Genomic DNA, 26,560 nt, shown 5'->3' with positions numbered 1-26,560 from the left:
AGCTCCCTGAGTCCCTTTTGACACTTGCAAGAAGACAGTAACATGTGCTGGCATGACAGCATGTCAGGAACTTGTTTTAGAAAGACCCTTAGCTCAATGCTGAAACCATCTCCACTCCCGAGAAGCAGAATGCAAATACTCAAGCAGAAAATCTGCACCCCAGATGAGCTTAGGTAGGTTTTAGATCTCAAGAGGAGTGTTTACCGCGCGTGTGCACTTGTGCACACACACACACACACACACACACAAACAAATTGTCCCCTGCTTCATTTAAAGGTTTACATTAAGACAGAAGTTTGATGCCCGAGAGAAATGTCCTAGATGTTTCCTATCCAGAACAGGAAAGTTGTGCCTAAAATGTTTTTTCTGTAAAGGGCAACAGAAGTATGGTATTAATAAAAAATAGACTGTGTTAACTTATGTTAAATCTTTCTCTTCTATCCAAAAATCACAACTGAAAAAAAAAAATCCTACCCCACCACTATTAGGGCATGAGCAAGTCCTCTCCATCTGCCAAATATCTAGGTCATTTCAATGAGTGACAGAGACAAAGAGGCCTGATTTTAATTCATGAAATATTCCTGCTAATAGCAAAGTTATTGAGACATCTGTTAAAAGCCTGACCTGTTATAATAGGGGAAAATCTAAAATGACTGGAATTTCTATTTAAATTAATGTTACAGTGTTTTATTGGGCATTTTAAATAGGTATTGCCATTAACAAAACATTATATAAATTAAAAGCAGGCAAGCAATAATCCTCCAGATAAAATCTAGTGCTGTGTTATAATGCTATGGTATGAGCTTTAAGAGAGAGAGAGTGTGTGCGTACACCTCAGTGTAACAGACACACAAAAATCCTAGAGTTATAGCAGCCCAGTTTAAAGTTTGGCACAGAACAGTTGGCAAAGTATATGAAAAAAAAAAAAAAGGAAATATGTCTCATGGCCTGTATATAATTGAACATTCTTCAAATTCCTCAAATGGAAATGTCAATACCATGGAAATCCTTGAAATGTGGACAGATAAATGTGACTGATCAAAGCCAAACACCTCCACCCAGAATGTGTAATAGGCCTTCATAGAACTACCTCTCAACAACCCTATCAAAAAATATTGCAGCATGCGGGGAGTGGGGCCAAAATAAAGAAAGCAGGCAGGATGACTGCTCTGTGAGGGAGAAATTAACAAGGCCTCCTCTATTTTATCACTTGAACAATGAACATACAAAGGACATACTGGGTCAGACCAATTGTCCATCTAGCCCAGTATCCTGTCTTCTCACACTGGTCAGTGCCAGATACTTCTGAGGGTGTGACATTGCAGTCTATATGGTTTTATAAAAATATGCTAATGAGTGAATATAATGTAACTGGAATACGCTTCATGCAAAAGGTCTCTTGTAAGGTATCATTACAAAACTTATAATCTACTGAGTGTGATCATCCTATTTGTATAAATGTAACACTCTTGTACCTGAAACTAGAAATGTGAAATATAACTCTGAGGGCCTATTGTAATTATGCAAAGTGTGGGCCATTAATGGTGGTTTGGAATCTTGATGACTCCCATTAACTAGGACAATTGTCTGCAGATGGCTGTTTTACCTGCAAGTCTTCCTGTATAGGTGTGTGCTGGCAAGTGGGCAATGAAGTCTTGCAGTGACATGTAATCATGTCACCTGAACTGGAATCCATCTTTAACCTGGAGGAGCCATCATGAAGAATCCCCTAGCTGCCACCTGAGTTGGAACAAGAGCTGTACCAGGGGAAAGAATTGTGCCCAGGCCTGGAAGGTGTCCAGTCTGAGAAAAAAAACTTACTGAAGCATCTCTGAGGGTGAGATTATCTGTATTCAGTTTGATTAGACATAGATTTGCACATTTTATTTTATTTTGCTTGGTGACTTACTTTGTTCTGTCTGTTACTACTTGGAACCACTTAAATCCTACTTTCTGTATTTAATAAAATCACTTTTTACTTATTAATTGACCCAGAGTATGTATTAATGCCTGGGGGAGCAAACAGCCATGGATCTCAGAGAGTAGTTATTAATGGTTCCCAATCCTGCTGGAAAGGTATAATGAGTGGGGTTCCACAGGGGTCTGTTTTGGGACCGGCTCTGTTCAATATCTTCACTATCTTCATCAACGACTTAGATATTGGCACAGAAAGTACGCTTATTAAGTTTGCAGATGATACCAAACTGGGAGGGATTGCAACTGCTTTGGAGGACAGGGTCATAATTCAAAATGATCTGGACAAATTGGAGAAATGGTCTGAGGTAAACAGGATGAAGTTTAACAAAGACAAATGCAAAGTGCTCCACTTAGGAAGGAACAATCAGTTTCACACATACAGAATGGGAAGAGACTGTCTAGGAAGGAGTACAGCAGAAAGGGATCTAGGGGTTATAGTGGACCACAAGCTAAATATGAGTCAACAGTGTGATGCTGTTGCAAAAAAAGCAAACGTGATTCTGGGATGCATTAACAGGTGTGTTGTGAGCAAGACACGAGAAGTCATTCTTCCGCTCTACTCTGTGCTTGTCAGGCCTCAGCTGGAGTATTGTGTCCAGTTCTGGGCACCGCATTTCAAGAAAAATGTGGAGACATTGGAGAGGGTCCAGAGAAGAGCAACAAGAATGATTAAAGGTCTAGAGAACATGACCTACGAAGGAAGGCTGAAAGAATTGGGTTTGTTTAGTTTGGAAAAGAGAAGACTGAGAGGGGACATGATAGCAGTTTTCAGGTATCTAAAAGGGTGTCATAAGGAGGTGGGAGAAAACTTGTTCATCTTAGCCTCTAAGGATAGAACAAGAAGCAATGGGCTTAAACTGCAGCAAGGGAGGTTTAGGTTGGACATTAGAAAAAAGTTCCTAACTGTCAGGGTGGTTAAACATTGGAATAAACTGCCTAGGGAGGTTGTGGAATCTCCATCTCTGGAGCTATTTAAGAGTAAGTTAGATAAATGTCTATCAGGGATGGTCTAGACAGTATTTGGTCCTGCCATGAAGGCAAGGGACTGGACTCAATGACCTCTCGAGGTCCCTTCCAGTCCTAGAGTCTATGAATCTATGACTCTCTCTCTATCAGTGTTATACAGGGCGAACAATTTATGAGTTTACCCTGCATAAGCTTCATACAGGGTAAAACGGATTTATTTGGGGTTTGGACCCCATTGGGGTTGGGCATCTGAGTGTTAAAGACAGGAACACTTCTGTGAGCTGCTTTCAGGTAAATCTGCAGCTTTGGGGCAAGTAATTCAGACCCTGTGTCTTTGTTGGGGCAGTTGGGAGTGTCTGGCTCAGCAAGACAGGGTGCTGGGTCCCCGAGCTGGCAGGGAAGGTAGGGGTAGTAGTAGTCTTGGCACATTGGGTGGCAGCTCCCAAGGAGGGTTCTGTGATCCAACCCATCACAGAGGGAATGAACAGAACAGGGCAATTTATCTAGTGATCCATCCCTTGTCATCCAGTCCCAGCTTCTGGCAGTCAGAAGTTTAGGGAAATCCAGAGCATAGGCTTGTATCCCTGACCATCTTGGCTAATAGCCATTGATTGACCTATCATCCATGAACTTATCTAATTCTTTTTTGAATCCAAGTATTCCTGGGCAATGAGTTCCACAGGTTAATGTGCACTGTGTGAAGAAGTACTTCCTTTTTTTGTTTTAAACATGCCTATTAATTTCATCGGGTGACCCCTGGTTCTTGTGTTATGTGAAGGGGTAAATAATACTTCCCTATGCATTTTCTCCACACCATTCATTTTATAGACCTTTATCATATTCTCCCCCTCCCCTCATTTTCTTTTTTCTAAATTGAACAGTCCCAGTCTTTTCAATCTCTACTCATATGGAAGCTGTTCCATAACCTAATAATTTTTGTTTCCCTTCTCTGTACCTTTTCCAATTCTAATATATCTTTTTTGAGATGGAGCAACCAGAACTGCACTTAGTATTCAAGGTGTGGGTATACCTTGGATTTATATACTGATATTATGATATTTTCTGTTTTATTATCAAGCCTTTTCCTAATGGTTCCTAACATTCTGTTAGCTTTTTTGACTGCTGCTGCACACTGAGCAGATGTTTTCAGAGAACTAGCCACAGTGACTCCAAGATCTCTTGAGTGGTAACAGCTCATTTAGACCCCATAATTTTGTATGTATGGTTGGGAGTATGTTTTCCAATGTGCATTACTTTGCATTTATCAGTATTTAATTTCATCAGCCCATTTGTTACCCAATCACCCAGTTTTGTGAGATCCATTTGTAACTCTTCGCAGTCTGCTTTGGACTTAACTATCTTGAATAATTTTGTATTGTCTGCAAATTTTGCAACTTCACTGTTTACCCCTTTTCCCAGAACATATATGAATATGTTGAACAGCACTGGTTCCAGCACACATCCTCAGGAGACCCCTCTATTTACCTCTCTCCACTGTGAAAACTGACCATTTATTCCTACCCTTTGTTTCCTATCATATAACCAGTTACTGATCCATGAGAGGACCTTCCATCCTATCCCATGACTCCTTATTTTGCTTATGAGCCTTTGGTGAGGGACCTTGTCAAACGTTTTCTGAAAGTCCACGTACACTATATCCCTTGTCTACCTATTTTTTAAAAGGTTTTTCTCTCCAGTGTTGCTATGTGAAAGACCCACACAAACAATAAGGGAAATTGAATATACAAGAGAAACAAATTTACTGTACAGAAAGGCCTATCAAATGCACAAAGTAAACAAACTGAAATAACAAAGAAAGCGTTTGGGGTTCCCCCTCCCATCACCTGTTTCAGTTATTCTGATCTAAGGTGCTATCTGTAACAATATTAAGTATAATTTTGTTTTGTAAGAAGTGTGAATTTTAAGTTAGCTGTATCCCTTTGAAGTAGAATGCCCAACCTTAACTTTTGAAGTTCGTAAATTATGAGTGCTTAACAGTACAACTTTAGACATTCTCTTGATTTTGGGTTTTTTTAAATATAGAATATATACTATATGCACACATATTAATAAAGCACAAAGAAACAAGAGGCAACACATAGCTGGGTAATAATGTTCCAGACAGGGTGCAATCAGGGGACAATCTGTTTAATGGTATTTCAGCCCTCTCCCCAAATTTATATCCCTTGGAGACCAACTTCAACTAGAGCAGGTAATGGATTGGTTTCGACCAAAATTCTTCAGCATCATATATATAATCCCTAGTTAGATGGCATCAGATCAGAGACACTCAAAAAGTTCAACAATGTCTTCAAGCTGCCTACCAGTGGCCATTCTTAAAATATTATAAAGGGGGAAAGGAATAAGGGTCAGATCATCTTCTGACATAATTCAATGCACTACACTGGTTTACACCAACTGAAGATCTGGACCTGGAGATTTTCCAGGTGCTATTTATATGGACAGGACTCTGCTGGTAGATTTGACACAGCCATTCAGAAGAGTCCAATTTACACCCATTGTCCTAGTGTTCACAACAATTACTCCCTTTAAAAAAAAAAGAAAATTTTCAGTGGCACTAGAGACTGAGTAATAATACTTAACCTTGATAGAAGGCAGTAGAGAGTGTCACTCAAAGCATTCCGCAAACTCCAATGAATTACCTACCCCCCACCCTCTTTTTTTTTTTTGGCAGATGGAAAAGCAGAGGCAGAAAGGTGCTCTTACTTGCCCAGTGTCACACAGGACGTCTGTTACTAGAGTTCCAGCATTCCCAATTCCTAGTGCTGTGCTTTAACTAGGACACTATGCTTCCATTCCATGGGACAGTTTAGTTAATATTTCAGGTTCTAGATTTTGGAGCCCTAGTCCAGCCTGATGGGTACTGAGACCAATCCACTAGTCAAAAGCATTCAAAAAAACAATCTCCTCCTCTCACTTTTCATTCAGAAGCTTACTTCATGGCAAAAGAAGAAAATCCATCCCACCCTAACTTTGGGCTGGAAGGGAGAGATAGTGGATCTGAACATTACAAACTGAACTAGAAAGTAAAAGTTTCCTTTCAGAGAATTGCACTGCCATCTTTTCAGACCACTGGGTGCTTACAAGCATGTTAATACTTAGGAAGCAGATTATTAATACGAATAAGGAACTCTTATAAAAAGAGACTCCTTGCCCTTGACAAATCACATTTGTCTAAAAATGTTTTGTACTACTATAGTTAAAAGTAACAGCTAAGGATCACTAGAACTAGAAAAATGTACTTTCCAGTGTATGTGTGCTTAACAGCCCTTTATATACATTCAGTTTCACTGTTCCCCTGTACAGTTAGTTACACCCCAATCCTGTGTGCACAGACCCTGGGGCCATGAACGGACCTCCACACAGATACAGAGATTCAACCATGAAGAGCTTTTTTGCAGGACTGGGGCCTTAGTTAGTCTCTCCTTTGCTATATAATCATATATGGGGGAGAAGAAAGTCTTTTAAAACTAGTAAAGGGTTATTGTTTTTATTTCTTGATGTGATATTCAGAGGGCGCTCTATCAAAAACTGGGACTTTAAAAAGAAATTTAGTTTAAGAGCTAGGTTTTTTGTTTTTGTTTTTTATTCAAATTGACAGTGTTGCTTTGACCTCTTCACTAATTGTAAAGCAATAAATACTGTAGAAGTTGTTGAGAACTCTTTAAAATGCCCGTGTAAGGATTGCAACCAAACGCAATATCCACTGATGTCAATTTTGCAGTGTCTGGTGAATACGTATATATGACTCCCACTGGAAGCTTTGCACATGGCTACTGCTAAGACAGTTCCTTTTTCTGGCCACAAAGTTGTGGTGGAGTATTGAGAAACTACAAGCCAGCTACTTGGATATCCTTAACAAAATGCTTAAATTTATTTAACACAGAAAAAAGAGATTCCAAAGAAGGAAGTAAGAGATCCAGACGTTCTCAAACTTCACCGTAGAAGTAGTCATATTTAATTAGACTAGATGTAAACACGGTAGGCGCACACCAGTTGCAACAACCTTTAAACTGTTCTAGGCAGTTCAATAGGATTACATAACCTCACATTGGGCTGACTCCAGCTCCAGTTAGTGGGAGTTGGATCAGTTCCCTGGGACTGGATTCACAAAAGGACTCAGACACCTAAAACTGACCCTTCAGGAGCCGAAATCCCAGAATCAGGCTCCAATAGAATTCATAAACCCCCATTCATTGGCCCCTGACACCTGTAGGCACCTACACTCACTTGGCGCCTATGTTTCTACCTCTGAGCATGTGTGGTACAACCCCATGTCAGGCATCTGGATGCCTAAGTCACAGAGCAACCCACAAACTGGGAGAAGATAGGCGTCCCTCCACGTAACTCAGTAGGCGCATTCAGTAGCTGTGTTCAGATCTTATCTGCCAGACTGGACTCCTATAGATGAGTTTAAACAAAATGGAGCAGAGTGGTTAGGGTACTAATCTGGGATGTGGAATACTCCCAGTTCAAGTCCCCCTTTACCTGAGAGGGAAAAAGGGATCTGACCTGAAATTTGCCAACTCTCAGGTGAGTGCCCTAATTACTGAGCTATAGCATATTCTGACGTGGAAGCTCCCTCAGGCTCTCCTGTTGAAGCTATTCCACTGTGGCTAAATAATTAAACAAAAAACACTGGAGCAGGGGGCCTGGATTGTGGTTTTCCTGCTTCCCAGGTGAGTATGCTAACCATCAGGCTAAAGAGTCTGGCCCACTTTTTTAAAATTAGTTATCCAGAGTGCAACAGCTTCAGCAAGAAAGACTGAGTGAGGCCTACATTAGAAAATCTCTGAGTCCAATGGTTAGGGCACTTACCTGTCAAGTGGCAGATCCCTGTTCAAATCCCTTCCTTCCCTTACCCAGGTAGAGGAGGGACTTGAAGTAGGAGTCTCTCACAATCCCAGGTGAGTACCCTAAGCACTGGGCTAAAAGTTGTGAGGGAGAACCACCTTCTCCCAGCTTCTTGCAAAAATGATGTAGGTGCCCAATGCCAAGAGAAGGTTTGCATCTGAGAATCCCAAGCTGAGGGAGGCACCTCCCCACAGAATGGACTTTTCACCTATCTCCAAGAGAGATGCGGGGCTTAGAACACACCCCTTGGCTTGGCACCTCCCATTGGCTACCTTAGGAGGAGAGTCACCTAGCGTGTTGGCTTTTGTGAATCCCATTCTAAGGTACCTATCTCTCCCCATTCATTGTATGGGGACTGAGGTGCCTAAAAGTTAGGCACGGTGATGCTCAGCATCACAATACCTAAGTTTCTTTGTGAAGCTAGCCATAGTGCCTGCCCATAAAAGTCAGTGAGTGTCTTTCCATTAACTCAATGAGTTCTGGATAAGGCCTAGAGAATCCAGCTTAGTCATGTGTGTACATTTTAGAACTCATTTGTTTACTGGACTAAAAAGTAACATGGTGCAAACCACATATCTAACATGGACAATGGCCTAATTATGAGGCCTTTTGCTCTGTAGAGTTCCCTAATGCAGACATGCAGATCAACAGCCACATTGTCTGTAGATCTGCATTGAAAACCTCTAGCCCCTTAAACAGCATAAATCACAATATGTTTCACTTATATAATAACTTTCATCAACTTACAGCACTTTATAAACATTAATGAATTACCTTGGAGACCTTCACTCTCCTATATTTCGTAGGTATGTGTTATCTCCAATTTATAGATGGGGAAACTAAGTAAGGTAGAAGGCAGCCTGGTAGGTTTATATCCTCTAATCATTTATTTCAAAATTAGGCTCCTCTCTCTTCTCTCCTCGGAGCCTGAACCTGATTCTCAATAGATGATGTGGCCTTCCCTGAGCCTATGGAATCTGTAACATGCACTCTGCCCCCCGCCCTTCCATATTTCTAGTACTTTTTGTTTTAGCCAAAGGAGTAGGAGAAATTACTTCAATTTCTTGTTCCTCCTCATCTTTTACAAAGACAACGTGGTTTTAAGGACTGTACCTAGCCTTCTGCCTAAAATGCCCTCCAGATGTCACCTAGGTCAGGAAATATCCATTCCTAGCCTCCATCTTTTCCTCTTACAGACAGCAAATGCATTTGGCACTTGCTAGATGTGCTTCATGTCCTTGGGCAAGATGTCCATTTCATCAAGAACTCACAGGCCCTGATGAAGGTCTTCAGCTTTTCCAGGATAAAGAAAATTCTCCGTATCTTTCTGGTAAACACCACCTGCATAACTTTACCAAAGAATGTTTCCCAGGGTGGGAAGAGGTAAGGAAAGATTCTATGAAACTACAAACGGGACCTGGAAAGTTCACATCCAGATCCAAACTTTCCAAAGTTCCACTCCAAACTTACATTTATAGAAGTCATGTCTTATTACACCTAAAGCTCATTATAAAATGGCATCCCAGAAAAGACCTGAACTCTCAGACAATACGGATGAGCTTCTCTTAAAAAGGGAGTGTATAACAAACTGCCTCAGTGTCTTCACTCTCTCTCCCTGCAGTGGCTTGCTACATAAAGGATAAGAGCTTCTATTACAAACCTTTGAGCTGACACGGAAGATGGTTCACTGGTTAAGGTGCTAACCTGGGACTTGAGTTAAATTTCCTACTCTGCCACAAATGCCCTGTGTCACCTTGGGCAAATCACAGACTCTTTGTGCTTCAATTCTGCATCTGTAAAATGGAAATAGCACGTCCCTACCTCACTGCATTGTAAAGATAAATACATTAAAAAGTGTGTGGTACTCAGATACTATGGAAATGTGGGGCATAGAAGTTGTGTCTTAAGGTTCTGATGCTAAAGTTCATGGGTTCTAGCCATGGTGGATTTTTTTTGCAAGTTCATAGCTAGGGCTTTGATTAAGGTTCCTCTCTATGTAAAATAAAAGACAGTTATCTGTTCCGTAACTGGTATTCTTCGAGATGAGCAACACATGTCCATTCCACATAAGGTGTGTGTGCTTGCCACATGTTCCAGTGCTGGAAGTTTTTCTCTCAGCAGTATCTGGAGGGGTATAGATAAATCTCTGATAATTTTCATATGACTGTACATTGTGTCTCTTCAGATAACCTTGTAGTGGGTCTACCCACCTGTGACCTCATGAAACTTTGTATCAAAGCTTCATATAGAAATCTTGTACTGATGAGCCTTGGTATATGGAAACTTGATATCATAGCCTCATGTAGAAACTTTGCATTGAACCTTGGTATAATGTTATATCCCCTAAGGATAAAATAAGATAGAAGAAGAATGTCTCTTTGCTAAGGATAGAGTAAGATTTCCCCCCCCATGCCTCCCACCAATCAATTGCCCTGTTGAATGAATGAGGTGTGAATGAACAAGGCGTGGAAGGCAGCACCTCCAGACAGCTGCAACAGTTGGAGAGGGGATGGAAGCCAGACACAAGGACAATAAAACTTGTCAAGTGGGCTCACTAAAGAAGAGCAGACATATTGACAGCCTCGGGGGTTAGAAGCAAGCACCTTCTTTTGAAAACACCCTCTTTGAACAGCATTGGGACAACACCCAGAGAAAAGCAGCACAAAGGACCAATGGACACAGACACAAATTTTGAATCTGGTACAGATTTGCATGAGAGGGAAGCGGCTATAAATGTGAGGTGTCTTGCAGAGGACCCTGGGTCTCGTCTTGTCAACCAGGGAGCATCGATCCGGATTGGCAAAAGCCCGGCTCCACCCCCTCCCCCATCTAACTCACCTGGCCAGTGAAGTTAAGGGGAGCAACTAATTGGTAACAACAAGACTGAGTGTGCTTGTGTGTGTGTATGTAAGTGCATGAGTGTAATATATATATCATATGATACAGTGTGGACTGATACATGTATTACTAATAAATGTGGCGCTTTGCCTTATTCCCCCTGAAAGGATCCTGGGCAGTACTTTAAGCATAACCGAGGAGCAGCTCTAGCATCCTTTGAAGTGGCACCCTCTGAAGGGGCACTGCTGGCTCCCCCCACCCTCCGTTCCTTCTTGCCAGAAACTCAGACAGTGGGGAAGGAGGGCGGGTCACAGAATGGACATGAGCAACACATCTCGAAGAACACCAGTTACAGAATAGGTAACTGTCTTTTCTTCTTTGAGTGCTTACTCATGTCCATTCCACATTAGGTGACTCCAAGAAGTTCCCATGCAGGCAGGTAGGAGTTCACAGCTGCGCAGACTGTAATACAGCTCTGCCAAACCCAGCGTTGTCTTTGGCCTGCTGAGTGATGGCATAATGAGACGTGACTGTGTCTACCAAGGAGCATGTCATGGCTCTACAGATGTCCTGGATCGGGATGTGTGCCAGGAAGGCCGCTGACAATGCCTGTACTCTAATCAAATGGACCCTAATGATTGGTGGCAGCTGGACTTTTGCTAGCTCATAACAGGTCTTTATGCAAGAGGTGATCCAGTTGGAAATCCTCTTTGAAGAAACTGGAAGGTCCTTCATCTTATCTGCTGTAGTGATGAAAAGCTGGGTCGATTTACAGAAAGGCTTGGTATGCTCCAAATAAAAAACCTAGGCCCTCCGGACATCCAGCGCATTCAGACACCTCTCCTTGGCAGTCTTGTGTGGGTTGGGACAGAACACTGGCAGGAATACATCCTGGCTCACGTGGAAAGAAGATACCACCTTCAGCAGGAAGGCTGGGTGGGGCAGCAGCTGGACCTCGTCCTTATAAAACACTGTGTAAGGCAGTTCCGAGGTCAAGGCCTTAATTTTTGAGACTCGTCTCACTGACGTCACTGCCACCAGGAAAGCAACCTTCGGGTAAAGCCTCTTGAGGCCCCTCAGGAACCTGAGAGTCATGTCATGAGAAAAGACAGTCTGACCTTGGATCGGCTAATGGACCGCAGAGATGGCCGTAAGGTGCACTCTGATGGAAGAATGCGCCAGCCCCTGGTTCCTGAGCTGCAGTAAGTAGCCCGAGATGGACTGCACTGAAGAACGCGAGGGATAAATGCCATGTTCCGACGCCCAGTGGGAAAACCTCGTCCACTTGGCCAGGTAAGTTAGTCTTGTGGATAGCTTCCTACTTCCTAGGAGGACCTCTTGCTCTGCCTCCGAGCAGGTACGCTCCTCTGGATTCAAACATGGAGCATCCACGCTAAGAGATGTAAAGACTTGAGGTTGGACTGTAGGAGCCGACTATGATCCTGCGACAGCAGGTCCAGATAGTAGGGAAAGGGCCAGGGAGAGGCCACCGCCTGTTCATGAACGTGCTGAACCAGTGCTGGCGAAGCCATGCAGGGGCGATCATGATAACCTGTGCTTTGTCCCTTTTGATCTTTACTAGGACCCAGCTGACCAGAGGGATCGGAGGGAACGCGTTCATCAGACCTTCAGCCCATGACAGGAGGAAGGCATCAGAGAGGGAGGCCTTGCTCAGGTCCTGCTGGGAGCAAAACCGATGGCACTTTCGGTTTCTCCTGGTGGCAAACAGATCTACCTGGGGAGTTCTCCACCTCTGGAAGATCATGCAGGTCACCTCCTGGTAGAGTGACTCCTCTCATCATGAGTGGAAGTCCCTCCTGAGGTGACCTGCTAAGGCATTCCTGATGCCAGGGAGCTGACCAGCTTCCAGATGGATGCCATGGCTGATGCAGAAGTCCCAGAGACAGGGGTCCTCTTGGCGGAAAGCCAACAAGCACGCTCCTCCTTGCCTGTTGATGCAGAATATCGAGGCCGTATTCTCCGTCAGGAATCTCACCACTTTTCCACAGGCCAGTCAGACCACTCTGAGCTCCTTGACATTTATGTGTAATGCTGCTTCCTCCAGAGTCCACATCCCTTGGCTCCGGAGATGTCCAAGGTGCGCCCCACAACCAAGGTCCAAAGCGTCTGACGTTAGCTCAACAGATGGAGCGAGAGATTGTCGAACAGGACACCTTCCAGGACCTTCTCGCAATCAGTCCATCACTGCAGCAAGGTGAGAACTACTAGGGGAATGGTGACAATCTTGTCCAGGTGGTCCCTCGATTGGGAAGAGGTTAACGCCAGCCATTGCTGCGAGGGCTGCATGCGGAGCCTGGCATAGTGGATCATATATGTGCAAGTTGCCATGTGGCTTAGCAGGTGCAGGCACACCCTGGCCGTTGTCAGGGGAAATGCGGACACTTCCTCGATGAGGTCAGTCAGGTTCTGAAACATGTCTAATGGCAGGAACACTTTCCCCCAAGTCAAGTACGGCCCCGATGAATTCTATCCTTTGAACTGGAACTAATGTGGACTTTTTGTGGTTGACCAGTAGTCCTAAGGAGAGGCACGTAGCTTGTAGTACAGCGACGTTGCGTTGGACCTGAGCGTTGGACCTGAGCGTTGGAACTGCTTTTTACCACCCAGTCGTCGAGGTATGCATAAATCTGGATACCCTGACGCCTGAGGTAGGCCACGACTACCGCCATGCACTTGGTAAACACCCTTGGTGCTGTAGCCAGGCCAAACAAAAGGATTGCAAACCGGTTGTGGGCTGAACCCACCGTAAAACGGAGAAATCATCTGTCTCCTGGGAAGATTGCTATGTGAAAGTATGCGTCTCTCAGGTCGAGGGCAGCATACCAGTCTCCCGGATCCAAGGAGGGGATAATGGAGGCAAGGGAGACCATGTGAAACTTTAGCTTCTTTAGGTATCTGTTGAGGTCTCGCAGGCCCAGGATGGGACCCAGACCACCCTTTGGTATCAGAAAATACCAGGAATACAAACCCTTGTTCTGGTAAGGAGGCAGGACCTCCTCCACCACCACCAGCTGGAAGAGCCCCTGAACCTCCTGCTCAAGAAGATGCTCATGAGAAGGGACTTTTTAGTTCCTTGCTTGGAGCGAGTCGAGCCTGACTGGGCAGAGGGTGGGGGCAGGTGGATTGTGCACCGTCTACAGCCCTTGAGCTTTTTGTGCCGCAGGTCCTGCCGGGGCTGGCTCCCTTGCCCCTGGGGTAGTTGCGGTTTGAACTGATTACATGCCGGACCCAGAACATAGAACCTCAGGGTTTTTAGGGTGGTTCGGGAGTCCTTCAGCCCATGTAATTTGTTGTCCGTCTTCTCCACAAACAGGGCCTGGCCATCGAGGTCCTGAATTGACTGCTGAGCCTCGGAGGACAACCCAAAGAGGAGCAGCCAGGACGCTCACCACATGGAGATGACGGATGCCATGGTATGGGCGGCGGAATCTGCTATGTCAGATACCACTTGAAGGGCCATCCTGGCAGTGGGCATGTCCTCGTCAAGGACCACCCTGAATTCCTTATGGCATGCCCCGTCCCCGGCTAAGTCCCTGACGGGACTAACAAAACTCTAACTACTGCTAAGAGCTAACTAACTCAACTACTAACTATGTACGATAACTTTACAAGAACTCTAGTTCATATGAACAAAGCCTAAGCAATGCTAGTAAGGGCAGTGAACATCCTGTGCACCGTCACTGGCGGCAAGAAGGAACTGAGGGTGGGGGAGCCAGCAGCGCCCCTTATACTGCGCCATGCAGGCACCACTTCAGAGGGCGCCAGAGCCACTCCCTTGTGGATACTGCTGAGCGAAAAACTTCCAGCACCAGTGCATGTGACAAGCACACGCACCTAATGTGTGCGGAATGGACATGAGCAGGGCCGGCTCCAAGCACCAGCTTATCAAGCAGGTGCTTGGGGCGGCAACTCAGGAGTGGGGTGGCACTTTCAGGGATTCAGCAGCAATTCGGCAGAGGGTCCCTCACTCCTGCTCAGAACGAAGGACCTCCCGGCTGAATTGCCGCAGATCGCGATCACGGCTTTTTTTTTTTTTTTTTTGGCTGCTTGGGGTGCCAAAACCCCTGGAGCTGGTCCTGGACATGAGCAAGCACTCAAAGAACAATTATTTCTTCTTTATGGGGGAAAAAAAAAATCCATGGTCGCAACCTTTAGTTTAAAGGTATCTTCATTATAAACTCCAATTTTCAGAAGGTTGAGGGGAGAGAAAATAGCTCAGATAATTTAAAGTGCACTGGGATGGAATCTTCATGCACGCTGCCAACTCAAGTGCACATTTTTCAAATGCTTTTTTAAATTTAAAGCAAGCATTTCATTTTTAAATGAAATCTATGGTGTTTTGAACAAATAGCTACTGGATATAGACTCAGAAGCTACTTTTCACACCTTTTTCCATTGTCCAGGGTTTTAAGGAAGTATTATGGTGGGATGGAGGGATGAGCCATCAGTCCCAGCATAGTGCCAGCCCCTAAAGTTGGAGCACTTTGAATATTATACTTACCATCATAAAATAAACATTTCAACATTTTCTTAGACCAGAGAAAGCTTTTAGGGAAGGGGATGTAAGGCGAAGGCATGAGGACTGGGGAGCCAGCCTTTAGGGAAGAACCACAATTTAAAGCTGTTTCCTGCAATATTTCTGCACTTTACTTTCCAATTTGCCTTTAGGAGCCCCGATTTTCGGAGTTAAATCTCCCAGCAGTTTCAAATGGTGTTGGTCTAGAGACTTTGGCATACAATCCTACCTGCCTACATTCAACCTTTTGTCCCCTCTTTCTTCAACACCACTACCACCCAATAAAAACATGCAACTAATCCATCAAGCTGTTTCTGATTTACAGAGGCAAAATGTTTATATAGTTCTCTGAGTATTAGAAGATTTTCTTTCCAAACTCTAGACCAAAAATAAGAAGCTAGGCTTTAATGTGGGCTAAGTACTACTGACTGGTTTAGTTGAAGTCAACAAGAATGACATTAAAGAAGACCAAAAAGAAGTGACATGACAGAAACCACAGTGGGTTTAGTCTATGTTTTTTTTAGAAATTATTTTAAATATTTATTTTAAATTTTCCAAATAAAAATAATTTTACTATTGATCTCTTTCCAAAGAATGGGGAAAAATTCATTAACGAACATTCTATGTAATCAGAGATAGACATGTGAAGAAAAGGGAAACCAGCTACAAAACACAGCCGTAATCAAATTCCCTTTCTCCCCTTTAGTTAGGAAAAAGAGATGCTCAGATGTACAGAATCAAAAGTAATGGGCCAGCCCTATAATGGCCTTATGTTATCATTGTGTATTACCCTGCATGAGACTGAGTTCTCATTTTGTCCTGTTGGGCCAGATTCTTAGCTGATGTAAATTGTTGTAGCTCCACAACAATTACTGGCTTCAATGGAGCTATGTGATTTATGACAGCTGAGGATCTGGCCATCTATCTTGTCCTCACCAATAATGGTCTCATTAAGAATGTTTCAACCAAAGAATCTGTGGCAGGCGAGACAACTTTCCCCTATCTATCAATTCTCTAGCATGTTATAACTTCATAGCAACTGGTAAAGTCTTTAAAAAACAAATATTTAACTTCATCATAGAGTCCTGGAACCATGGCAGAGTGTCCCAACTACAAAGTGTAGTGCTCTCTGACATCTCCCAAGGTCAACAAAATCTGCTCTTCTTGCATGCTTCATGAAAGAGCACATCCACAAATAGTGAACAAAGAAGGCAATACTTGACCTGCATGTTTGGCACAGAGGGGAGCTAAATACTATCTCCAGTTAAACAGGACCTTCATTGTCATCAACACAGTCTATCTTCAAACTGCCCCGTGCCAAAGTGAAACTACTAATGACCTTGGGACTCTCTCACCAGATTCCATTCACCATACACCTCGGTCTCACAGTAACCTTGCTAATACTAGTAAATAGAAAACACAACAGGTGTACTGCAGCTCTCCCACATAACACATGCAGCAAAGCCTTGCCTCAAATATACTGTCGATCTGGAAAGTGGTTACTTGATTTGAGCAAGAACATAAGAACATATGCCCCATATCTAGCAAGTCTAATCTCCCATTTAGACCTTGAAATGTTCAACAAGTAGGAAGTTCAAACAGACGGGTTAGGACTCTGGTGTTAAGATGGAAGCATGGGCCAGCAAGAAGGAAGTATACAAAGCAGCTTTCTGATGGGATCAAGGTGTTATCTTCCTCTGGGTTTTATTTTCAGAGTTTTCAGGGTGTTGATTACAACCTCAGGTTTTAAAAAAATGGCTTTAAAAAAAACTCAAACCCTCCTTCCCCCCAGTTTGTGACACAACCAAACCCTGTAATTACAAAGGGTGAAGCTCTATCTTCTCAGAATCCTTCACTAAATTCTCACTACACAGTAGCTATTATAATGTTTCTTCAGTTCCCTCTGACTGTTCCCTGTCTCATTATTAGACTTGTATAACTATCTGGGGTCTAAGCAGGGAGTTAACTCCCTACTTGTTGCAAAACTCCTTTACAACTAAGTGGTGGCTAAATGATGAGCCAGGTCTCACTACCATTTCTGCATTCCCCTCACCCCTCCAAAAAATCAGATTCCCGTAGATTTTTCCTCCCATTACTCTTCAGCCCCTCCAATTCTTTGATCTTCTTCCTCCATACCACTCAAATGGATGCTTCTTCCCTGGTCCTCCAGCCCCACAAGTAGACACTTTCTTTTTCGATTACTCTGATGTCTCAGGGACCCTGAGACAACCGGTTCCTCATCACAAAGGTTACATTTTTCAAAAGTGTCTAAGGGTACATCTACATCGCAAAAAAAAAAAAAATAAAGAAAAAGAAAGGATCAGCGACAGTGAGATGCAGCACTTGGGACAACTGACTCAGGCTTCTGGGGCTCATGTTATGGGGTTAACAATTGGACATTCAGGCTCAGGCTGAAGTCCAGGCTCTGAAACCCAGCAAGAGGGGAGGGGCTCAGAGCCCCTAACATCTACACTGTGATTTTTAACCCTGTCGTGCGAACCCTGCAAGACCAAGTTAGTTGACTCGGGCTCTGAGACTTACTACAATGGGTCCTTTTTTGTGGTGTAGACATACCCTAAGTGACTTGGGAACCTAAGACCCATTTTCAAAATGATTTATGTCATTAGGAGCCTCAGTCCCATTGACTTTTTCAATGAGACACAGGCACCTAATTATGTGTCACTTTTGAAAAATAGGAGATTTTGAAAATGTTACCCAAAGTTCCTGTGGTAGCTGATTCAGTACTGAAACTCAGGATCCTCCCTGGAAAAAATAATTAGATGGAAGTTACTTGTGTACGATGACACTAAATCAAAAATCATGTCACAGAGGCAGAGCAAATTCAAGTTATTCCAGTTACAACTACTGGAAAGTGGAGAATAAGAACTTTATAATGCTTCATTAAAAATCCAGTGAGACAAGGACATGCAACTGACTCAATTTCACACGTAAAAACTTATTTGGGGAGCAAATTTTGCTACCAGTGAAGTCAATAGCAAAATTTCCACCAAATGCAAGTGACACCAGCACTTAGCCTTTCATCTCCACCATCTAGTATCTGGTCATATGAAAGCCAAATTTCCAACAAGGCTGCCTGAGACCTCCTACAAAGCCATGCTGCCAGGCACAACTATTTCTGGAAATCTTGTGGTGGTGGCAAACTGATTAAGATGGACAATAGTCCCTGCCTATTGTCACTGGCCAAATAGGTGTGCTTCTAGCATGCAAAATGATGCCGGTTGACACTGAATACATATATTATACTGAGATGCCAAAGTTCAACCTTTGTCCCTCAAAATGACAATGTAGAAGCCAGTTAATATTTTTTCTAGGACAAGTTTATGGGGTAATTGGATTCGGAGTCTTTAGTTTGGATCCAGTATTAATCAGAACTGTGCTAAAGCTTTATTATTTTTTTATTATTTCCTCGTGTCCTTTTTTTCCCCATCCAAAATTTAACATTTTATAGCTCTGGAAAATGATGGAAAAAGTAAACAGTTTGGATATGGTCCTCTGGCACTCTCCCGCCTGCCCACCAATTCCAAATCTGCCAAGAAACACTAGGATGCGCACATGACAAAGCCAAACACCAAAATGCGTTCTATAATGACAAGGAATCAAGTGCAATGTATGATTGTGTTGACTGGTTTGGATTAGCTCCTGAAGTTGGCTGATAGAAAGATACGAGAATCTTTCCAAAAAGTTAAAACCTGCAGCTCATGAAAGAACCAGCAACACAAAGAATTGGGCTCCTTTCCCTTTAAATTACAACCCATGGAGGCACTACAGTAAACCCCTTAATCTCTTTTTAAGCAGCTATTTTATCCCAACTTCCTTTGTGGTATACACCCACAAAGCACCCACACCACAATTCAAGAATTGCCTAAGTGATGAGATGCAAGTCACTCAGCTTCAATAAATAAAATAAATAAATAATAAATATTCACCCAGAATGGAATGCCTCATCTCTTAACCCTTTGCTTGTGCAAGGCCATGCCTGTTAGACACACACATTCACCATTTTTAAACCCAGTCATCAAATAGGGATCTGATGAAGGTGGTGTAAGCCCTGCCATACATTCACAGGCATGCCAACAACTTGTATGCTTTTCATGAGCACATTTCAGATCTTGCAACTTTCAGAATGCTTCTGAAGATCTTAAAGTATTATTACCATTTTACAGATGGGGAAAATTAGGCACAGAGTTTATGGTCCTGATGCTCCATTGAGACCTGCATCCATCCCCATTGACTAGAGTAGGCTTTTGGACAGGTGTGGAGGGGGGTGGGGGGCCATTACTGCATGGTTTTAAATGCAGGAATTGGGTGCAAGTGACTTGTGCCAGGTCACATAGCAAGTCAGAGATAAAGTGGGCAATAAAACCCAGGTCTCTTATCTCCTAGTCCTTTGTTCTAACCTAGAATAACGCTGCCTCAGCCTAAGAAAAACCTTACAAACATGTTTGAAAATGAAAGTCTAAATAATTAACTTTAAATGGTGACTAATTTCACAGGCAAAGTAATATTTTATTTTCAGATACTAGGACAGGTTTTCTCCAATCACAGTCCACCTCGTATAAAAAAAAAGTAGAGTTTCTTACTTTGGGACATCATGTTCTTTGAACAAAGACAATTCCACAATGCCATAAATGTATGCCTGTGTTTCCACTGAGCTGAAAGAGGTGTTGGATTTTGAAGATGAAAGTGTTTGATTACATATTTGTCTTCCATTTGATGAGAACATCAAATGATAACACTTAGCCCTTTTACAGCACTTTCCATCTTCAAAGCACTTTGCAAACATTAACTAACCCTCACAATACCCGTTATGTAGGCAAATATCATTACATTCATATTACAGATGGGGATTCTCTGGCAAAAAAATTAAGTAATTTACCCTGGACCACAGAGATAGTCAGTATCAGAGCTAGGAAAAGAACTCAGTAGCTCCTGGCTCCCAGTTCTGTTCTCATATCATGCCTCTCAATATTAAAGGCAATACCATTTTTTTAAATTAAAATATCAATTTTAAGTTTTCCTGGGGAAGAAATTAGTCCATCAAAATGAAAACTAATGACACATTTACATCTTGTGGTCTAGCTAGGCTTGCTATCTCCAAAGGAGACATTTTGACTTTTTAGGTTCTAAACTAACAAGAAAGATCACTAGTATCAAAGAGAACATACCACAGAGACAAAGGGTTATGTAGTCAGGAAACGAGTACAACATAAATTAATTCCACATTCTACATTCTCCTTCGCTGTTTAGACATAGGCATTGTGACTATTTACTAAACTTCCTTCACATCTTTACATTTAATCATTTGCATCAGCTCTGAAATATTTGTTTTTGCTTAAACAAAATAAAGTTATCTTTTCTGGAACAGATACCTTCACACCTGGGGCTCCCACTTAAAGTCATAACATAGATAAAGAACCACTCGTGAACTGGGAAAAGGATGCTTGGTAGCTGAATTATGGGTTCCCATAATGTTTCATTCATTTTGTTGATGCATTTCTTTGAACTTTCCTGTCCTAAGTGTGCAGGATATATGGTTACATCAACACTTTCATGACAGCCCAAATCACCCACTCTCCATAGCAATGGATTGATGTGTCATAGAGAGTGTGATTAGGAGGTCATCAGAGGTACGCGAAGCACCAGATTAAAGCTCAGAACTGAGACATATTTGTTCCTTTGGTTATTAAAAAAAGATCAGAGGAGAAAAAAAATTGTTGTAATGGAAAAAAGAATATGAGACTTTTAATATATTGTTAAAATATTTTTGTGCAAGGCATCACTTAAAATAAAGGCCAAAAGTATTTTATTTTTGATAGAGAAACATGCAAGTTAATGCATAGTTTTATAGTGGAAATTTTTTTGACTGTAATCTGGCCTGTACACAGCCTGACATTTTCTGGCATGCCAGCAGTATTAGTCTCTGCACTATTGCACAACACTGAACAAAAAGCACCCTTTTGTGCCAAAAGAGTGAAATTCTAAAAACTGGCCACTTGAATGGTCCCTTAGAATATGTGCGAACGATATATGCTAAACTCTCTGTTCCATCTTGTATTTAGCTGAGACACCCTAAGTACCTTTCCCAGACCTACGAAAGAGCTCTGTGTAGCTCAAAAGCGTCTCTCTCTCTCACCAACAGAATCTGGTCCTTTAAAAAAATACTACCTCACCCACCTTCTCTCTCAAATATCCAGGGACCACTTGGCTACAACACTGCAAACAAATTCTAAAAACTGCACTTTTCCAGCTTTTGGGCCCATCCAGGATTCTCTCACCAGTGTAAATCACCAGTGTACCTTTGCTGACTACAATACTATATCTGTCATTAATTCTTTGGATCTATCTATCTATCTATCTCTTATCTACCCCCCAATGCAAAATTCATCCATTACTTTTATTATACTGGGATTCAGATCTGCCACTCCTCTCACTCTTCCTGAGAAAGCCCATCAGAAAGAAGGGAAGCAAGACAAACTACCACAATATACTACCAAAGTCTAGGAAATGCTAGCCTAGCAACTGTAACAACAAGGTAACTCTTTGAAATATCAGCAATTAAATTTACAATCCCCAGGCTAACTCCACACTATCAGTGAAAACCTGTATGAAAGTCATAATCAATTTAAATAAAAAGTGCTTTTGACAAAATCTACCATCTACACCCCACTCTACGCCACACAAAAAAAAGTCTGATGAAAGACTTCAAGAAGAAAGTTCTCTGTAGCACCACATCTGCCCCCGTGTTTTCTTGGTGACAGTCTTCAAGAAGAAATTCTTCCCCCACATCCTTGGTGAAAAACTTCAAGAATGTGCCTCTCATGAGAAGTGGAAACCTTCAAAGCCCCTTGTCTCCTTGAAGAAGGTAAAAGGATGTCTGCTAAACCCTTTGGCTTACATAACTTTTTTTGTTTTTACTTATTTAAAAAAAAAAACAACTTTTAAAAGGTATTTCATATTTGAGAAATAAATGTTATTTTTCTCCTCTTTTTAGTATATTGTTTGGCAAGTCATGTTTTTGATTATTTAAATATAATCTTCATTCTAAACTGCATCTGACTCACATAACCTCAATACTTTAGAAAACCACAACAAAAGTGCCTTAATATTAGCTATAGATGAATAGGCAATGAGTCAGTGAATAGTTAAGGACGTTCCATGGAAACGCATGAGCTACATTGAGTAGAATTTTGTTATTTTATAATTAGTTTAAGAATAACAATATAGATTACTTGGAAGGAAGGATATTTTTGGAAGTTTTGTGTTTTGTTTTTCACAGAGGAACTTTACATTATGTACAAAAGGATCAAAAACAGAGCAGCAAAAACATTGGTGTTCTCATTGGAAACCAGTAGTCATTGTTTGTACATACTGAAGTTATATTCTTTCTCTGTGAAGAACTTTAACCTTCTAACTGTGGCCATCACACTCCACAACCTTACTGGGACACCTTGCCACAATGGCAACACCTGCTGAAAAGAATAGCTTTAGAGCAGTCACATGCTCCTCTACAGCTGTTGAGAGCAACTTAGTCAATATTTACTCCTGATTTACTCTGTACTCAGGCTCAATGGAAGGTGGGGGAGGGGAAATCCAGTCACCTCCTACTTACTGGTGTTCATTTTCTCAGCGCTAAGAGCAACACACATTGCTATGTGATTGAAATACAGAAAAAATACTGGTGTTCTCCAAATATCATTACCATCACAGCGCCACATTTGAGAGTCATGCCCTTTACTGCATGCTCCCCAGAACAAGTAAGTGAGGTATAAATAACTACATATAGATCCTAACTAGAGGCCACAAGACTGAAACACAAAATTCCTACAGCACCAATATCATGTCTATAAAAAGAGGCACAATAGCCACCATTCTATCACTTCCTAAACAATCATCTGAAATATAGCAGCTCTGAAGAGCAAAATGTAATGGGTAACAGTATCAAAGGCTGATGACAAAGGTAAACTAATCTGCATGGATGAACTCAGAGGATTGGTCCTCCACCCCAAGAGGACCAAAGGTGAGCCCCAACTTTAAACCAGAGGAAGTGATCATTGGATCAAGGTTAAGGTGCAATCAATCTTGTATCTCAGTCTATAACCTAGACTGGAGTGTCCCCACACATGAACGTGGTGGAAGAAGCCACCCATCAAAGGACTGCATCATTCATTGAAGCCATCAAATCTCCAGAAGAGCCACTGTCTACATAGATGTTGAAGTCATCCAGTTGGATGACTCTAGCACCAGGCCAGAAAAAATAGAAGGGTCACCTGGGATAGGAATTTCACAATATAAGAGGATGGTTTATGCACCACAACAGTGGGAACACAACACCCTCTGCCAGTGCTTCTCTGGACTCAAGCTGCACTATTTTCTTGTATGGAGAAAGCTGAACAAATCAAGTCCCAGCAGAATCATTCAGCCAGATTTTGGTTATTCAAGAAAAATCAGGGACTTAAAAAAAAATCACCAATGACAATTATAGATAACCCTTATTGGTCAACTAGTATGAACCATATTAGCCAACGCCCTGGATTCATGAGATGATCCCACAGACCTGACCAGTGGGACACACGTAGTAAGTACCATATCACAAGTTTGTCAAACAGCTTCTCTCCCTGCCTGCCACCACCATCCAAGGAAAGCTCAGCCCACCAGAAACCATTCACCCACCTCTATTCCCTCAGCTCAGGGCAGCATTGAGCAACCCTCTCTGTTAAAATACATTTAATGAGAGCAACTCTTACAGCTGAGTACCTAAATAAAGAACTCCTGGGTGGACTACAAGAACAAACACACTCAACAGGTGTTCCACACTCGCAATAAAAGAAGGGTATCCCCAAATGAGATGGGAGCGGGGAGGGAAATCCTAATTCCTTTCCCATATAATCTCTGTACATATCTATAGCCAAAATAATGGCCCACCCACACAACCAGTGCAGGCTAACCTCACCCCTGTTTGGATGGGAGACTTACACTCCCCTCGGTACCTCTGCCAATGAGGCTGGAAGGAGGAGTGAAACCTAATGAGATATAAAAATATAACTGGATTCCTTGTTGTATCATTTGCTCTTTTTATTTTTGGACTGTTTATCCACCAAGGTGACATGATCTATAGCAACACAGCACAGAGGGACTAGTCCTAAAACCTTGTATCTCTCTCTGCAACACTTGCTCTGGTGCATCCAGGCTGCCTTTTGAAACTAACAATGCCTGAAGTTACAGAAGAGGATCATCCAAACTCAGAAAACTGAATGCAGCAGACAAAGGGATAAAAGAATTCTTATTCTACAGGGTTTAGCCAGCAGCTGGCCATGCATGCCAGAGGGCTGTGCCAGCAACGACGGGAAAGACACTCCCTGAGAGAATAACCGGGGCAGAGAGCCCAACATTTTCAACCAGTGAGAGACTTATTCTTTTGGGATGGAGGCAAATAGCTAGCTGTCTTCTAAAATGCAACTTTAGAAGAGTATTGTTCAGGGTGGGTAGGGACTGGCTGTGTCATGGGCCAGGATTCTATATGCTCTATGCACACATCACACCAGACACGCATTCTCCCCTGTGCAAAATTGACCACATTTCAAATCTAGCCCAAATCAGAACTTTCCCCAATGGCCTCCACACCACTAAATGGCCTGCGTTTTAGCCCAACCATGTACATTTACAAGACAGACCCAGATGCTGTCAGCATACCAAGCCCTCTGGATCAGTGGCCCATGGTATATATTTGGTTCATCAAGGTGTGATTTCCTGCTCTGCTTCCAATGGCTTAAAGGAAAGGAAGGGTTACTGATGTTGAGAGTGGTTCCTGGTTTCACATTTAGACTACTATAGAGAATTGTTTTGTTTCCTTTCTCCTGCATATGTCAATGCAGTAGAATCTTCTTAAATTAAGTGCTTCAGCTTTAAGATGCTTCTGCCCCCAATAGGTGTGCTTAAGGGGCTATCATCCAGATGTAGGTGTTCCAGGCTGCCCAATGGATTATTCAATCCCATTAAAAGGAATGCCTCATACATGAGATTAACAGTGCTATCATTGCCCAAGTTGCTGCAGAGCCTATTTTGATACTAGAGAAACCTGTGGAGTTAAGCGAACGCAGAATCTGCACAGGGATAGGGCCTGGACCGGCCCAATGCCAGTGGTAGCAACACAGTCCTGAATGTTTAGTTGACATGTATACAACAATTTAATAAGAAGAAACCGGGGATGGGGAAAAATCTTACTCTTTCTGCCTGTATCACACTAATGAAAGGTTAAAAGTTTCTGTGAACAAGGAAAGGGGTCCCCATTAAGCAGAGTCATCATTCCTATTAAGCAGCAGTCTAACTGGGGGCTGTAACCCTTTGGGACAGCAGGCTATGTACACCTTTACAGAGTATATTTCCTTATGGCCATTTTTCTCCACATGATTTTACCAACTATATCTATCAGTGGAGAGTCATTGAAATTCGAGATGGAAAAAAAATCTACCATAATCTTGCCCATCCCATATATTACTTTTTCTGGTGCATTCTTTAATGCTTTGTAAATTTTAGTTTTGTTCTTCAGAGCTGTTGTGTTCCAGACAGTTGCCCAGGAATTGATGGGGTAGAAGTCATGGTGCCTTCTTTTCTAAACATGAGCTGGGTGCTGTAAGAAATTATAAAAGTTTCCACCACATATTTTGAAAGCCATTCCACATATCTAGTACATCTCATTACTAGGAAGATTTTCTGATATTCACTCAAATTTTTCTTTACTCAATTTTATCTCATTACTTTTACCCTGTTGGAGCATCTTAAATAATTCCTTTTTTGTCTTAATGCTTTACACCCTTCAAATACATGTAGCTGGTTATTATATACCTTAGTCATCATTTAGTCCAAACTGCACATATTACATTCTTGTAATCTTTGTTCGTATTTCAGTCTCTCCAGTCTCTTAACTTCTGTGGCTCTTCTATGAATTCTGACAACTAATTGCTGACAACTTTTTGGCTACAAAGTGGCCAGAATGGTACAGTGCTGTGGTCTCCTTAATGCTGTACAGAGTGAAAGAATCATTTTCTGGGTTCATGATGTGATGCAGAATATTGTGAAGTGCAGAAATAGCACTGGTCATTCCCCTATACCCAACAACACAAATGACTATCTAATTTGTTGTCCAGGATCATCTATCTTTGGCATATATCTGCATCAACTGTTGCTCCAAAACTGTGTGCAAAATAATTTAAAAAAAAAATCACATAAATCACACTATTTAACACACATAAAGAATCTAACATCCTCAAAGCAGTGTGCAAATGTTAACTAATTAATCCTCACTGCACCCTGGGAGGCAGTCAATGTGAAATAGTATTTATCTACAAT

General features: G+C 42.2%; 1 protein-coding gene across 14 annotated transcripts in view; it reads right to left on the bottom strand.

Moving 5' to 3' along the window:
* The window catches only part of ZBTB20 (zinc finger and BTB domain containing 20), a 666,697-nt gene that overhangs the window by 580,416 nt on the left and 59,721 nt on the right, over positions 1-26,560 (bottom strand). Inside the window, exon 1 of one of the 14 annotated variants that reach the window (XM_045001314.1) lies at positions 20,584-20,714. The exons of the other annotated variants lie outside the window; for them this stretch is intronic. The gene's annotated coding sequence lies outside the window, so the exon portion shown is untranslated. Of the gene's footprint in view, positions 1-20,583; positions 20,715-26,560 lie in introns of those variants that run through there. 14 annotated transcript variants of the gene reach the window in all.

The sequence above is a fragment of the Mauremys mutica genome, chromosome 1, assembly GCF_020497125.1.
Source record: "Mauremys mutica isolate MM-2020 ecotype Southern chromosome 1, ASM2049712v1, whole genome shotgun sequence".
Lineage (NCBI taxonomy): Eukaryota > Metazoa > Chordata > Testudines > Geoemydidae > Mauremys > Mauremys mutica.
This window is presented reverse-complemented; position numbering and strand designations above follow the sequence as displayed.